Source organism: Protopterus annectens, chromosome 6.part0 (assembly GCF_019279795.1).
Source record: "Protopterus annectens isolate FY-2018-M chromosome 6.part0, PAN1.0, whole genome shotgun sequence".
Lineage (NCBI taxonomy): Eukaryota > Metazoa > Chordata > Ceratodontiformes > Protopteridae > Protopterus > Protopterus annectens.
Genome location: NC_056737.1, coordinates 1,791,273,450 through 1,791,290,187, shown reverse-complemented (window position 1 = coordinate 1,791,290,187; position 16,738 = coordinate 1,791,273,450). Strand labels below are relative to the sequence as shown.

General features: G+C 38.2%; 1 protein-coding gene across 3 annotated transcripts in view; it reads right to left on the bottom strand.

Moving 5' to 3' along the window:
• Nucleotides 1–16,738, bottom strand: part of GULP1 (GULP PTB domain containing engulfment adaptor 1) — a 4,195,041-nt gene that overhangs the window by 2,274,426 nt on the left and 1,903,877 nt on the right. For all 3 annotated transcript variants that reach the window (XM_044075155.1, XM_044075158.1, XM_044075157.1), the window contains exon 7: nt 9,629–9,785. The gene's annotated coding sequence lies outside the window, so the exon portion shown is untranslated. The remainder of the gene's footprint in view (nt 1–9,628; nt 9,786–16,738) is intronic.

Sequence of the window (16,738 nt, the reverse complement as noted above, 5' to 3'; positions counted from 1 at the left end):
CTCTCTCTGATTTGTCTAGCTGATGGTTCACCCCAGTGGTCTACTAGCTCTTGCAAACTGCCCTAGCTGTTGGCTCACCCCAGTGGTCCATCAGCTCTCTCTAACTGGTCTAGCTGATGGTTCACCCCAGTGGTCCACTAGCTCTTGCAAACTGCCCTAGCTGATGTCTCACCATAGTGATCCATAAGTAGCCATTTTAAATGTTAGGACCCTCTAGCACAAGTATCAAAACAGGGAGACTGAATGGCCAAAAAATGAACTTACATATACTAAGTTCAAGACGGCCATTTCTCGGAATACTCCCCTTTCTCTAAGGTATGGTGATCTCAGAGTGAGTGTGTATAGGTTTGGTGATGTGGGGGGTTTCTTTTCCACATCAGGCAGTGCAAAAAAAAGAAGTTTAAAGTACAACAGCAATCTTCAAGATTTGCTCTTTTCATGTAATCGACACATGACATTTCGAATGCCAACATTTCAATAGGAAGCCAGTCCATTAACTCTCTCGAAATGCCCTAGCTGATGGCTCACCCCAGTTTTCCATCAGCTGTAACTGCCCTAGCTTTTTTAAATGTTACACTCATTAAACAACAAAGCTGTATTTAGTGAGTATAAAACAATGGTGTCCACTTGTTTTCTTTTCTGTCTGAGCATCACAGTATCTAAATATGCTACCATGAAGCACTGGACTTGCTTTTTTTTTTTTTTTTTTTTTTACTACTCATTACTTGTACATTAATACCATGTTGGATAATATAGCAATAACCCACGCTTGGGTGTGGGTAATGCTGTATTTACCCATTGTTGGTGTGGTTTGGTCATGAAGGCGAAGCCCGAGTGGCCAAACAAAGCCAACCGTGGGTAAATCCAGCATTACCCACACCCAGAAGTGGGTTATTGCTATTATACAATGACATTATTTGTGAAAAAAAATAATTACTTTTCTTAAATAATGGCATTGTATAATGCCTCCTTGCTGCCCTTCCGCAGCTGTCTGGTATTCTGCGACAGTTCTGACGTACTGCATATGCGTATACTTATGCAGTACATCAGAGCTGTGGGCAAAAGCAATGGAGAAAGCAAGATCTCCGTTGCTTTTTACAACCTGTCTCGCTATGTTAAATGAGTTTAACATAGTGAGACAGCTTTAAAAAAAGCAACGGAGAATATCCGTTGCTTTTTTTAAAGCTGTCTCGCTAGGTTAAAACCATTTAACATAGCGAGACAGTTTTGAAAAAAGCAACGGAGAAAGCAAGATCTCCGTTGCTTTTTAAAGTGTCTCGCTATGTTAAATGGGTTTAACATAGCGAGACAGCTTTAAAAAAAGCAACGGTGATGCTCCGTTGCTTTTTTTAAAAGCTGTCTCGCTATGTTAAACTCATTTAACATAGCGAGACAGGTTGTAAAAAGCAACGGAGATCTTGCGTTCTCCATTGCTGTAAAAAAAAAAAAAAGTTATACTAATGGAAAAAGTCCAGGCGACCCGACCTTTTTCCATTGCTATAACTCTGATTTACAACGTGCATGCTGACCAATCAGCATGCACATTTTGGAATATTAATGGGGGGTCGTTGTATAATGCTCATTCTCCAATTAGGGTGAAGTGAAGATGTATTCCCTGCTGTCATCCAAGAGGCCAAAAACAGAATGACTGATAGAGTATTTCAAACCAATATGCACCAAAGGTAATTCTAACTGGCTTAAAGATGAACAGGAATTGTACAAAACAGTATGGTAGGTTAAAGACAAAGCTGTATTACACATAATAAATGGGCAGATTATATTAGGTAAGTTCCCTGGAAAAAAAAATCTGAATGTTGACTTTTCACAAAAAAGAAGTGTTATCCCACAAATTCCATATAATATGAACATATTAGACCAAAATAAAATAACAAACAGGAGCATGAAAAATTCTTTACTGTACATTTTATGTACATTTATACAGCTCTGGTGACAGAGGAACAAATTATTTACTATGCCTCTGTTACTAGACAAAGCCTGGCAAGGAAAGATGGACATGGGCATGTCCATCCTGGGGGTGATAATAGAGCAGAGCATGACAAATGCTTCCACAATCCCTTGAAGGAAGAGAAGAGTTTCAAGGGTTTCCTGGGGATAGGCTTTGGGCCCACCAAGCCACTATCTGGATGTAGCTCTCATTAGTGAGTGTTCCTAAAGGGGGAGGACTCTGTGATACTGGTAGCTTATTTGACATCTGTCCAATACCTCACCAGACTGCCAACAATTAAATGACATCCCTTACCATCCTGGGTCAGTAACTAAGGAGCTTCAATCCTCACTACTGACTCCAGTATGAGACTGGCATTTAACCAGAAATAATATTTCATAATTTTCCCCTAAGAGCACAAAAGGAACATGCCTTATTTTTCTGGGACTGGACTATAATACCTCTGTCCACCCAAATGTATTTTTTTATTACACACTTCAGAGCAAAGTGTCCCAGTTTAAGACTTCTCATAGACTCACATTCAAAGTAAATTTAAATCTCACACATTCAAACACTTCTGGTAAAGCCTGACATAGATTTCCAGCTGTCTCTTTCCCAAAATAATGCAGTAATGCTGCCACCAATCAGATGGTCTTCATGCCCTTCTAAGGGGCTGTCCAATTATGAAAATTAATTATCAAAATAAATAATACCTATGACCACAACAGCCGGGCCTTCAAGGTGACCTGGGGAGTATCAAACAGGTATAAGCACTCTCTAATCTCTAAAGAAAAACACTGGTTTCCAGCCACAATATAAAGTAAGGAAAAACATTTAATAATAAGTAAAATAATAAGATGATAAATCGATAACTCTCAATAAACACCAAAATTCAATCACCAGAAATGTAATCAAACTGCAGGATAAGGGTGTCCATTTTTCTAGAAAAAAACTCTATATTAATAATTAAGCTTTCCTGATCTATCTAAAGAATACTGTTCCTGATCCACTCTAAGATATAATAGCAAGATCAAGGCAAGCTAACAGTTTTCTTGGTGAGTTCTCTCTTCTTGGTGTCCACTGACTTCAGTAGTTGACAAACTACTTACTATTTGAAAATAAACTGTAGTCTCAACTATCTAATTTCAAAATATAACAGTCAGCTGTTTAAAAAAATGTTTTTATGTCATTCAGCTGTTTAAATAATCGCTTACCAACCACGAACATTCTAATCACATCACTCACTGCTCAGCTGATTCTCCACAGTTTGTACTTTAGAATGTCCTTTTCAAACACGTGCAGTTAGAAATGTATCACAGCAATGACAGATTCTTTAAACAGTCTGTTTAAACAGGAAAATGCTCAACATTTTAAAACGTATTTACATTGTCAGAATTAGGTATGCTGGCATACAATTTAAGTTAATCTGAGAATATGTACAAATCTCCTGACAGATATGCTAACACAGATGACAGTGTTTTGATTTTCTTCACAGTTTATTCCCCATCCAGGGGGTGAGGTTAAGCTACTCAATGTCCTCATAGTCAGGATGCCACTGAGGACACAAACAACTCTCATCATTGCCTAAATAATTATCTCTCTGGACAGCACAAACGTCAGTGGTTGTGAGGATTCCTGACATTGGAAGAAAGACTGGACTCAAGTACAGTTGAAGGAGGCCTAATGGTTGGCAAGCAAGATGCCAAAAAAAAGAATATAGAAAAAAATGTATACACATCTGATTCAACTTGATACATATTTTTACTTTTTTTACAACTAAAACTGGTTGAATTGTTAAGCTGTATGCAGTAATATGACACAGGCTACAGCAGTTAATAAGTATACATTGCAAGCTGCAAATAATTAATGACTTTAGTGCCATTTGTTTGTGCTGTGTACTAACCTGGTGCAAGACAACTGTAAGATGGGGGGGGGGTGAAAGACACATAATTTTAAGCTGATCCTATTTCCCTGTCAACCTTCTACTTCTCTACCTTCTTCCCAGCCCCCCCCCCCCCCATTCACACCCAATTAATGAATAACCCTATCACTTCTTACTTGTGATCCTGGATATGTTTCACTACTCAATAAGTCTTCTGAGTTCTTACATGGCATAACCTTATCAGCTGCTTATATTAAGACAAAGGAATGTGACTTCAGCATAGAGTTGAGCACGTAATTCGGACAGCATTCATTGCATTATGGTAAGTCATAGTCCTGCATCTCTCTCGGTCGGCCAGGCTTTAAAATCGGCGAAGCACTGGTCAGTTTTAACAGTCAACAATAATATTGTTTCTTTAACAGCAATCAGAATACACAGTTATTTGAATTCAGTAATTTATTAAGAAGCTTTTTTAATGTTTATTCATATTTAATTTTATATGGTTTGTTGACTTGGGAAGAAATGCTTGCAACTGTGAAATAAGGAATATCTCTAAGATGTTGTTTTAAAAAAAATACTTCTGTAGGTGTTGTTTCAGCAAAACTACCCATTTTTTGTAGTGTTACCTTTCATTTATGTAATTTTTATTCATTTCAGTTTGATAACAGAATAAGTGGACTGTCTGACAGTCCCTTTTCAGCTATGACCTAGGCATCATGGAACAAGATATAAACAGAAAATTATACACAGAGGAAATAATGCACATAGTTGTATACAGCATAGTAACAAAGTAGAGGCAACACATTCGTATGCCATTTACCATTATAAATTCAACTCATTATTATTATTATTATTATTATTATCATTATTATTATCATTATTATTATTTATAATATGCAGTTAGGCAGCATAGGATGGTGGTTTGTAGGATGACATTGGTGATCAAGAAGAGGAGGATGAGTGTGAGGGCAGCACCAAGGATCAAATGGTGGAAATTGAAAAATGGTAATTGTGAGGTGATGTTCAGGGAAGAGTTAAGACAGGCACTGGGTGGCAGTGAAGAGTTACCACATAGCTGGGTCACTACAGCAGAGCTAGTAAGAGAGATGGCTAGAAAGGTGCTTGGTGTGACATCTGGAAAGAGGAAGGTGGACAAGGAGACCTGGTGGTGGAATGAAGAAGTACAGGAGAGTATACAGAGAAAAAGGTTGGCGAAAAAGAAGTGGGATTGTCAGCGAGATGAAGAAAGTAGACAGGAGTATAAGGAGATGAGGTGCATGGCAAAGAGAGAGATGTGGCGAAGGCTAAGGATAAGGCGTATGATGAGTTGTATAAAAAGTTGGACACTTAGGAGGGAGAAAAGGACTTGTACCGATTGGCTAGACAGAGGGACTGAGCTAGTAAAGATGTGCAGCAGGTAAGGGTGATAAAGGATAATGAGGGAAACATATTCAGAAGCGAGTAGAGTGTGCTGAGCAGATGGAAAGAGTACTTTGAGGGGCTGATGAATGAAGAGAATGAGAGGGAGAGAAGGTCGGATGATGTGCAGATAGTGAATCATGAAGTGCAGTGGAATAGCAAGGAGGAAGTAAGGATAGTTATGAAGAGTATGAAGAACGGAGTGGCTGTTGGTCCAGATGACATACCTGTGGAAGCATGGAGGTATTTAGGTGAAATGGCAGTGGAGTTTTTAACTAGATTGTTTAATGAAATCTTGAAAAGTGAGAGGATGCCTGAGGAATGGAGAAAAGGTGTTTTGGTACCAATTTGTAAGAAAAAGGGTGATGTGCAGAGCTGTTATTAACTACAGAGGGATTAAATTGATCAGTCACAGCATGACGTTATGGGAAAGAGTAGTGGAAGTTAGGTTAAGAAGGTAGGTGATGATTAGTGATCAGCAGTATGGTTTCATGCCAGGAAAGTGCAGTACAGATACAATGTTTGCTTTGAGAGTGTTGATGGAGAAGTACAGAGAATGTCAGAAGGAGTTGCATTGTGTCTTTGTGGATTTAGAGAAGGCATATGACAGGGTGCCTAGAGAGGAGTTGTGGTATTGTATGAGGAAGTCGGGAGTGTCAGAGAAGTATGTAAGAGTGGTACAGGATAAGTACGAGGGTAGTGTGACAGCGGTGAGGTCTGCGGTGGGAGTGACGTTTGCATTTAAGGTGAAGGTGAGATTACATCAAGGTTCAGCACTGAGCCCTTTCTTATTTGTAATGGTGATGGACAGGTTGACAGACAAGATCAGACAGGAGTCCCCGTGGACTATGATGTTTGCAGATGACATTGTGATCTGTAGTGAGAGTAGGGAACAGGTGGAGGAGACCCTGGAGAGGTGGAGATATGCTCTAGAAAGAAGAGGAATGAAGGTCAACAGGACTAAGACAGAATATGTGTGTGTGAATGAGAGGGAGGATAGAGGAATGGTGAGGATGCAGGGAGTAGAGGTGGCGAAGGTGGATGAGTTTAAATACTTGGGATCAACAGTTCAGAGTAATGGTGAGTGTGGAAGAGAGGTGAAAAAGAGAGTACAGGCAGGATGGAGTGGGTGGAGAAGAGTGTCAGGAGTGATTTGTACCAGTAAGAGTGAAAGGGAAGGTCTACAAGAGGGTAGTGAGACCAGCTATGTTATATGGGTTGGAGACATTGGCACTGAGAAAAAGGCAGGAGTCAGAGCTTGACGTGGCAGAGTTGAAGCTGTTAAGATTTACACTGGGTGTGACGAGGATGGACAGGATTAGGAATAAGTATATTAGAGGGTCAGCCCAGGTTGGAAGGTTTGGAGACAAAGCCAGAGAGGCAAGATTACATTGGTTTGGACATGTGCTGAGGAGGGATGCAGAGTATACTGGGAAAAAGATGCTAAGGATGAAGCTGCCAGATAACAGGAAAAGAGGAAGGCCTAAGATAAGGTTTATGGATGTGGTGAGAGAGGACATGCAGGTGGTTGGTGTGACAGAGCAAGATGCAGAGGACAGGAAGAAATGGAAAAAGTTGATTTGCTGTGGCGACCCCTGACAGGAGCAGCCGAAAGAAGAAGAAGAAGATCATTTATAATATGTAAAAGTTATGTAAGTATTCAATCAGTGGTCATTTGTTAAATGTATGTCTTGATAAGAAAGACATAGGTTCATAGGTTCATACTAGGCTATCTGCCCTAGGGCATTTATAAGCCTAGCCAGAGTGTGTTTTGATTTCGCCACCCATTTTAAATTAATTTTGCTATGCCTTTTTTGTGGTTAGTATACTGTGCCTCTGTCTAACAGTGACACAGAAGTGATACCCAGGGCTTTTTGTAAGTCTGTGCATTCTTGGCTTTCTGTAAGTCTGTGGCTCAGGCTGCTCGATTTGTAATTTTATTTATTTACTTATTATTTTGGGGTGGGCATTGTCACATTTTTGATAGATACATGAGTACAGAGTGAGTAGCAAGGACTCACTATTGTCACATAAGCAGAGAATATGGGGTTTCTTAAGTAGTTGCTCTTTTAGTTTATTTGTAATTAACTGAAGTATTTCTTACCATCTCACTTTTGCATGAACATTTCCAAACAGCCAGGCCTAGCCTAGTGAATGTTCTTTCTTCAGCAGTGTCTTTAAAACAAGTTCCAATGATTAATGAGGAAAATGCTACGTTCTTGGCTTTCTGTAAGTCTGTGGCTCAGGCTGCTCGAATTGTAATTGTATTTATTTATTTATTATTTTGGGGTGGGCATTGTCCCATTTTTGATAGTTTGTAGATTTATCAGCTAAGGAGAAATGTAACTCTGTCATATACAGGGAGTCAGTTGCAATGCTCTAGAAGTTGGCAATGATGACACTGTGGTTTTGCAAGAACAACAAATGTGCAAATGTTGTTTATAGTTGTTTAAATTTTGTGCGTTTGATCTGGAGTATAAGGATACAAGAGGGAGCCCATATTTATTTATTTATTTCCAGTTCGATGACCGCGGAGGTCCACTGGGCTCAAAGAGCCCGTTTTCAGTGGAGGCCCAGGGAGAAAAGCTCCATAATACAAAGCCCAAGATACGTAAAACAAAATACAATACATAGTTGTAAAGGTATCAGTAAAACAACTTGTAACTATAAAATAGCAAAACTAAGCAACATAGACAAAAATATATAATACATATTTACATGTTTACTGGTTGAGAACATTTGTACAGAATTAAATTGGTACAGAGGTTAGAAACGTCTGGGAATGTTATAAAGTAACATTAGAATAGGCTTAATCCCTGGTGAGTAAGGAAGAATGAAACCTATGTGTAGTTAATGCATTCATGTATTGAGCTTGTTAGGTAGGTAGAGTGCAACTGAATATACAATTCATAGACAATTTTACAGATAAGCTAAGGCATTATGAGCTGTAGCATTAAAGAGGTGTGAAATTCCACAGCGTAAATTTAGTTTGAGGAGTGTTTTGTTAATTATATTGTGAGTATGCTTGACCAATGAAAGAGAGAGTATCTAAGGCAATCCCTAGGTACAGTTGCTCTGTTACTATTACTGGTAGGTTGCTGTCTGTATCAGTTATAATTAGATTTGTTGATTTAGGGAGTTTTCGGATTAGGAGTGTATTTTTATTCTGCAAGAGGCATAAATCTGTAAAGCTAAATTGCAGTTTCTGAAAGGGAATGTATCTGTACATGATTCAAGTATAAGATATCATCTGCATAAAGACCAGGTTGAGGTGGGGCAGGTCAACAGGTATATCACTGATGAATAGGGAAAATAACTGCAGTCCAAGGATGGATGCTTGTGGGACTCCTCTGTTAATAGTGCATTCATTTGAAAGACAGGTTCCTATCTGCAATTAGAATGTCCTGTTTTGGAGATACATTTGAAATTAGTCCTATGTGCAATTGGAATGTCCTGTTTTAGAGGTAAATCTGAAACCATCCTACTGCATTTGGGTCAATACTCAATTTGCTAAGCTTGTAGAGAAGCAGGTTGATTCACTGTTTGGAATGTTCTTTTCATATCACAAAGCAGACCCCTGTTGTTTTTAATTGTTCATATTGTTATAAATGGTAGCCAGTGGCTGGGTATAATGCTGTCATGGTGCAGAAAGAATTTTTGAAACTGTTGTTTATCAAAAAGAAGACCGTATGTATGTGTGTATGTATGTTATGTATGTATGTGATCCCAGAGAAGTAAATGCGTCATGGTAATTAGCTTTGGGCCCTCCAAGCCACCATCTGGTTGCAGTCTAACAGGTTGCCACATCATTTTTATTTACTACAAAAATTTTGAATACTGGAAAGTCTGTTCAGCTATTGCATATCCAAATACACATGCGCTTTTTCCAGATACTACATAAGTATTCAGATTTATCTTCCTCAGAAAAGTACCTTAACATTCTTACCAGAAGCTGCACACTTAAATTAGAAAAAAATAACTGTATTGATACCATAGATGTTTATAAAGGCCTCAAGCATGGAATACATCATTTAGGTCAGACTCTGTCTATTAGTAGAGTAGGGAGCAATCCTGGGATAAATAAACATTAGCTCCCATTTGGGGTCAGGGTTAAAAATATTACATCTGCTAGTTGTTACTCAAACTCTGCAGCATGAGTGTGGGATTCAAAAAACCCTTACACTTGTCTTCACTACTCCACGTTTTGGAATATTTAAAGATGTAACTTTCTCAGTTCTTTACAAGTGTTACATTACTCTTGAAAGATGAAAACTCAACGGTTGCATAAGCAATGGAGAAAGTTGCAAATGCCCTTATCAAAGCTAGTTTATCCTTCTAATCATGCCAAAACTTGTAGTACAGTGGAAGACTTCTAATTTTACCTTGTATCTTGAATCAGTTTACAGGCAAGTCTGGTTTAGACCTGGTGCAGATTTGCAACTCAATTTTTTATTCACCGAAAGTCATCCTTCTATAAATGGAGAAACAGAAGATCTTCAGATGGTGTAGATATAAAGCCCAGAGGACAGCATCAAATTTCTGTAATAGGAAAGAAATGAAAAAATAGAAAAAAAAATGGCTTTTACAGAAATAAAACCAATACAGCATACATTTCTGCACTTCTGTAACATTGAACTATATGGACACAACAGGAGAGACCAACAAAAAAGCAGATCTGCTCCCTTTCCATTCTGCTAAATTACAATACATGCATTCATTTTTATTCCTGTTTCAGATGAAACCAATGGACTGTTTAAGTAATGACTGTGGTGAAGTTCCCTGAAAAAACATGTTTGGCAATGTAAACCTGGAGTAACTGATGTGTGAATATTACACAAGTAGTTAACGTTTGGTAGTCAGAAAGAGATTAAAGTGGTCATGAGCTGTTATGATATTAAAACTGAAGAGTAATGGGAGGGGAAAAATATGCAATGGGAAAGGTACTCAATGTCAGTTGTGTGCTTGGTCCCTATGTGGTTAAAGTTTACTGAATGCTCTTCAATGAAAACATCATTCTGTGAATTGCACCAAGAAAATGAGACAAAACTAACCCGTGTGAAGCAGAAACACAAAATCAAGCAGTAATCAATCTTTTCACAGTGGCAGCATCTACAAATTCACGCAACAGAATATGAGCCAACAATTAGATGATGAAAGGCTTAGCATTTTTAACTCTGGGAGAGACCAGGGGCTGTATGATGGATACTCTCAACTATTTCTTTTTATGGAATACTCATCCTCCACTATCTTGTTGGCAGACAGAGAGGGAGGCTAGGAGCTTTTCCCTTTGATGTTTGTGTGTGGTTTGGCTAAATCACATCACTGACATTTACTTATTTACTGGGGTGGTACATTGATCAAAAATGACCATTTACAGGCACAGCCTGGGTGAAATACAATACATTTCATAAGATACATAGTAACCAATCGTGACAAATATAGTAATAGCAGAAATTGTCATCACTGATACTGTCCAGACAATGTCCATGTAAGTCTTAAGTCACTATTTGATGGCCACAGGAACGCCAAGAAGGTTTTGTTGCTTTAAGCATTAAATGCAAAAAATTGTAATTTTCAAACATCAGGTTCTATATCTGAATTTGTAAGAAGCAAACAAAAAAGCATCTGATTCAGAGGACTAATTATTCTATCCTACTGTAGCGTGTGATATCATGGTATATCATATAGTATATATCATATATCAGCATAGTTTATGTAGCCCCTAATCACTGAACCACCTAAGGAAATATGCTAAACTGTAATGAAAGAGACTACTATCCAATCTCTAACTGCCAAGAAGGTTCCCTGATGTCACATTTTTCATGCTGAAAATGTTGTCACTTAGACTGAAATACAGATTTAGCAGTCAGGAATGACCAACTGAGAAACTCAGACTACAACACAAAACTGATATGAATACTATTATGCGGCTTCACATATATATTTTCTGACCAAATATAAATTCATTTTTTGCTCATCCTCACTGATCATTACTTCTCACCACAGCCACCCAACTGGCCAGTTCACTCTATAACTATGGCCAAGGGTTAGGCTATCCAGTATAAGGGCTCTCATTCTATGTGCTATGAGGTACATCAGTACACAGCCTAATTCTCTAATGTTGCAGCAATGCAATGAATAAGGGAGTGCAAAGGGATATTGCAAGGTGAATGTCACACTTCTGAGTGGACTTGCCTATCAGAAAACCCATCCTCAAGATGTAACCAATAGGACACTTCAAAGCTCTGCCCTGCAAAAGCAGGGATGCATTGGCTATGTGGGGTCCCCTCTTCATGCCAGCCCACTGTGAACATCAATGTAGTGTAAGGTGCCACCATCAAAAGCTTGGCAACCTCATTACTCCCTAACACATCTCCTCTAATGCCCCCTCAAAAGAGGAGAATGCACAATCACTTTATTCTTCTGCCTCCCTTCATTAGCTTTTCCAGTACTTAGGTCACTAACTGAACTTCAGTGACCTGTGTTTCAGTCCTGGCTCCATCCCTCTATGCCACAAAGTCTACACAACTTCAGATACATATTTAAAGTCATAAAAAATACATGGAGTGCTGCAAATGTCTCCACAAATAAGAAGCAGGTAATGTAAAGAAACTTTCAGTACACATTCATGCTCTCACAACCTTACATTTCTGCTAGCATACTATGCTGAACTCTGGGTGCACCATATGAACTGGACATCCCAGCTATGAAGCTCTCAATGCACTCTCAGCTGGTCAGGATCAACATCCCTGCTACAGCTAAGCAGCTAATCTTGAATGCATTGTGCAGCCACTAAAGTTGTATAAAAAACTTTACCTCTTCCATTATCGTCCCCACAATCAACTATTCTGATGCTCAAGCTTTGCAAAAATGAAATTAAAACCAAATGTAGAATGTGCATTTTTCCTACTGTTATTCCTACTTGTAACTTTTAAAGTGAATTCAGATAAACTCAATTATATTCAAGCTTTAATGAACCTTTATAATGAGTTCACTCTATTTTCATTCAGATATTCCCAGGTGCTATGAATCATTTATGAGAATTGCATTATGGGATATTATAATGACTAAATGGACAAATGCCAGCACCATGGATCCAAAGTCACTTAAAATGTATGTAAACAAAATGGTAATACTAATTACCATTTATTGTAATTATGAGAGAAAATTGAGAACTTAATTGTCTGCATAAACTTTAGCTTCTGTGATTCTCAAAGCAGAAACTTGGTCAAATGTGTTAATGCACTGCATTACTTCTAGTAGCAAAACAACTCAAATTTCTGAATGCCTTAGATCATTGTCACACTTCCGCACATCTTTTAAGCATTTTGGTACTTCCTTGTTCATCAGTAATGTTTCATAATACCGAGTTGTCAGCAAAAAAGGCAATATTTTGTTTACAGACCTACTAGCACATAATTTACAGACATTGTGGAAGACCGAGCCCATCCTAAAACCTGCACTGCTCCAAGTCTCACCATCTTTTCATCCAAGTGAATTTCATTTACTATGACAGTCTGTGTCATACTGCGGAGCTGATGATCTTTTGTCCTGCCACCCAGCAAGGACTGCAAGACATTTTGATATATTAACGACCCCATTCTGTGCTACCATGTCAAATTTAGTACAGTTGTGTAAGTCCTACTTATCTGTAATAGTAGATGTTTTGAATTTCACACTAGCTCAGGGGCATATGAGTTCTGTACCTGCACAAACTACACTGGTAGTGTGCCACAGCTCAGAAACCCCTTCTCTGACTCCCTGTGATAGGTGATTGGCTAAGCCATTCCCATCATGGGAAGTGTAACCCATCACTGAAAGTCAGTCATTCAATCTTTTAGTGGCAGCTGTAGGAATATATATATATATATATATATATATATATATATATATATATATATATATATATATGTGTGTGTGTGTATTAATTAATTAAAAGTATATAATAATAATAAGGAAGAGAAGTTCCCAATAGGATCAGTCTGGGAGCTGTTACTCACCAGTGCAGAGTGCTGAGCTGCTGAGGAGATTTAACTGTGGGATTCCTACAGCTGGCGCTAAAAGATTGAAAAAAAAACTATATATATATATATATATATATATATATATATATATATATATATATATATATAGTTCCCATTTAAATGGTTGAATGCACAGAATGTCAACTTGCAGATCAATGAGATGACAACACTGAAAGTTTAAAAGAGCGAACTCCCAGAACAGCGAGTTTCACCTCCAGGAAACTAACCACTTAGCCATCTCTGATAAAAATTACTAAACAAATTAAATCCACCGAAGAGGGGGTCTTCACCCACTGCAGCCCTCATGTAGGGAGCTATTCCCCTCACACCCTCCTACGTAATATACCAACTCCTAGATCGCACTAAAGTGCAAAGGTAGTCAGTGGTGACCAAGTGGTTAGTTTACCGGAGGAGAAATTCACTGTTCCAGGAGTTCGCTCTTTTAAACTTTTGATGTTGTTGACTCACAGATTATCGAGTTGACATTCTGTCCATTCGACAATTTCAAGGGGAACTATATAAATATATATATATATATATATATATATATATATATACATACATACATATACAGATAGATAGATATAGATATAAAATGTGTGTGTTTGTGTGTGTGTTAATGATTTATTTTAACATACTTGCTATTTACTATTGCTATGAATTCCCCTGGAAATTCTAACTTACTATGTTGTCTGTATGCGTAATACTTTTTTTAAGCAGCTATGCAGATTTTCTTAAGTGTTTTGTGATTTGCATTAAGAAACAAAGGTTCTATGGTATCTGTGGAACACTAGGGACTGCCTCATTTATACTTGCTGTTTCTATTATTCGTCCGCTTAATTTTTAGGTTCTGACAGAAAAACAATGCACCTTTTTACCTTTTTCTAAATTTATATATTTACTACCATTTTACCACTGTTATAGCCATCCTTATCATTAAACTGCAATTTTTTTTTATGAGTTGCTTTACTTGCATTTTATGAGGGATTTTTTTTCATAATTGACAAAGGAATCCGTAAGAAAAAGTCTAGTTGTGCTGTCTTAAAAAAAGTTTTATTTGATTTACGGAAATATGTTTGACATTTTGGCACTGTTTGAACATAAGATTTTACTTGGTACTCTGACTATGTACTGCTGGCTACTGTACTGTGCAGGTTGTAGAACAAGGCTTAGCACATCTAAACTGTTTCTGTTATATTTTATGCAGCTTATCCCTATTTGCTCTGTGGGGTCTGTTATTACTGCCCTTGATCAGCCCTTAATAGCATCAGTGCATTATTCTTGATGGTGTTTCTTTCTCTGACTTAATGAATCCTTATACAGCTGCCCCCCCTCCCATCAAATCGAATTATTATTATTAAAAAGAAAAAACTCAGCAGAAAACATACCTTAGCCTATAGTCTGCAAATCTTTTTTTTTCCCTTAAGCCGGCCTGCAAATCACTTAACCTTTTTCCCTTCACCTTCTGGCATGAGCACATAGCTCTCTATGGTATGGGGCTCAGTCATATCCTTCTGTGTTGTTCCACTACCTGGTTCAGGTATGGGAGAACAAAACTCTTTAGGCTTGGATGAGGCCACGGGTAAGAAACCATTTGCCAGACATAATACTCTGTTCCCAAATATTTTGTTCACTAGTGTTACTCACAGCAAGAAGAAATAAAAGCTTTACCACACTGCAGAGAATCAGGTTATTACCATGTATAGGACTGCAGTGGTTTCCTTAGCTCAGAGTGCTTTACACTCAGCTAATACTTCTATTCAGGACAATTGTTGGGCTATCTTCTCTAGAGAGTATTTTATGGCTACAGAGTTCAATGAGGACTCTGATGCAGACAACAGTAAACACTCTAAGTCCATCCAATCTGATTCTTCGGAAGATGAACAGGTTCAAAACTGAAGCAGTTGTTCTCCTTTCCACATATGCTAGAAAGGCTTAGAAACATGTTTGACTGGAAGCAAACTGGAGCTGCATAAGCGATTTGCATAATTTATGTTCTTATTGAGGAAGATTATTTTGCAATGTGCTCACAGTTTAGATGACTTTGGTGCATCTTTGCCTGATGAACATAAGTGTTATATGAACAGGACTTTTTCTAGGTATGAGACATGCTTTGAGATGTGCCTAGGAAGGTGTGGACAAATTTCTAGAAATGCAGTTGCTTCTCTCATATTGAGAAGTTATGCCTGGTTATATAACTACAAATTTTCTTAGGATTTAAAAATTAGATTTTAAATCCTCGTGTGAATTCTGAATTTGTGTTTGAGAAGCTGGGTAGCAGCAGTTGACAGAGGTGAAATGATGTATGGGGTATCTAGGATGTTTCATATTCCCAGGTTCTCCCCTAACAAGGTGTCCAACTTCAAAGGGCAAAACAAACAACATTGCCAGCCTAACAAGAGTCAGGGAACCAAGAGGAAATGGCAGGAGGATAGTGCTTCCAAACCAAATTCTCAAAAAGGATCAAACCCCTGATAATGAGTGACTATGCCAAGACTGGAGCATCCAGTCCCTTCTTCTTCTTCCTTCTCCCCTTTCACTTTCCCTGCCAGGTTTTTATTCAACCCAGCAACCTGACCACAAATAGTCTCAGGCAAAACGGTGCTCAGAATAATACAGAGAAGATACTTTTGGCAGAGGACAGAAAATCCTCCTCCCTTCAGGATAATCCACTGCACATGCCAGACCAGATACATCTGTTCTGTCTCTGGTACTCCTTTTCATGTTGACACCAAAAGGGCTATACAATAAGTTCCTGCACCACAAAAAGGAAAAGGATTTTACTCCAGAATTGTTTTAGTATCAAAAATGAAGCTTTCATAGAGACCAGCATCAAATTTATCTTATCTAAATACCATTCTGACATTAAAAGAAATTAAAAATTATCACCCTGCAAAGAGTCCTACCCCTTCTTCTGGACCACTGTTTTGTGGTCACTTTAGATATGAAAGTTGCTTATCATCACATTCCAATTTCTCCCACCATCAGGAAGTATCTGTGGTTTGCTGTCATTCTCGCTTACATTATCAATTTTCTGCTGTATCCTTTGAGCTATTTGCTATGCCTTGAGTATTCACAAAGTGCTGGCTCCACTGGTTACATAGTGCAGGCCCCAGGGTATCCACATTTCCACTTATCTAGCTGACTTGCTGATTTGTGCAGAGTCTGTTTACAGGGGATTAGAATTATTATACAAGATCTTGACCATTCTAGCTCATCTGGGCTTCAAGTTGAACCTACAAAAGTCCTATCTCAAACCCTCTCAAAGAATTGTCTTTGCGGGATGCATGATAAACACAGAAAAATAATTACTTTTTTACAACAAGGCAAAGACCTAACTTATAAGAACATTGTCAGGGATTTCTCTTTTCAAGAAACTGTTTTCACAATAGATTTTCTCAAAATTCTAGGCTTCATGGCAGCAATGATCCTCATGACAATGAAACTCCATAAGACAAAGATTCAATT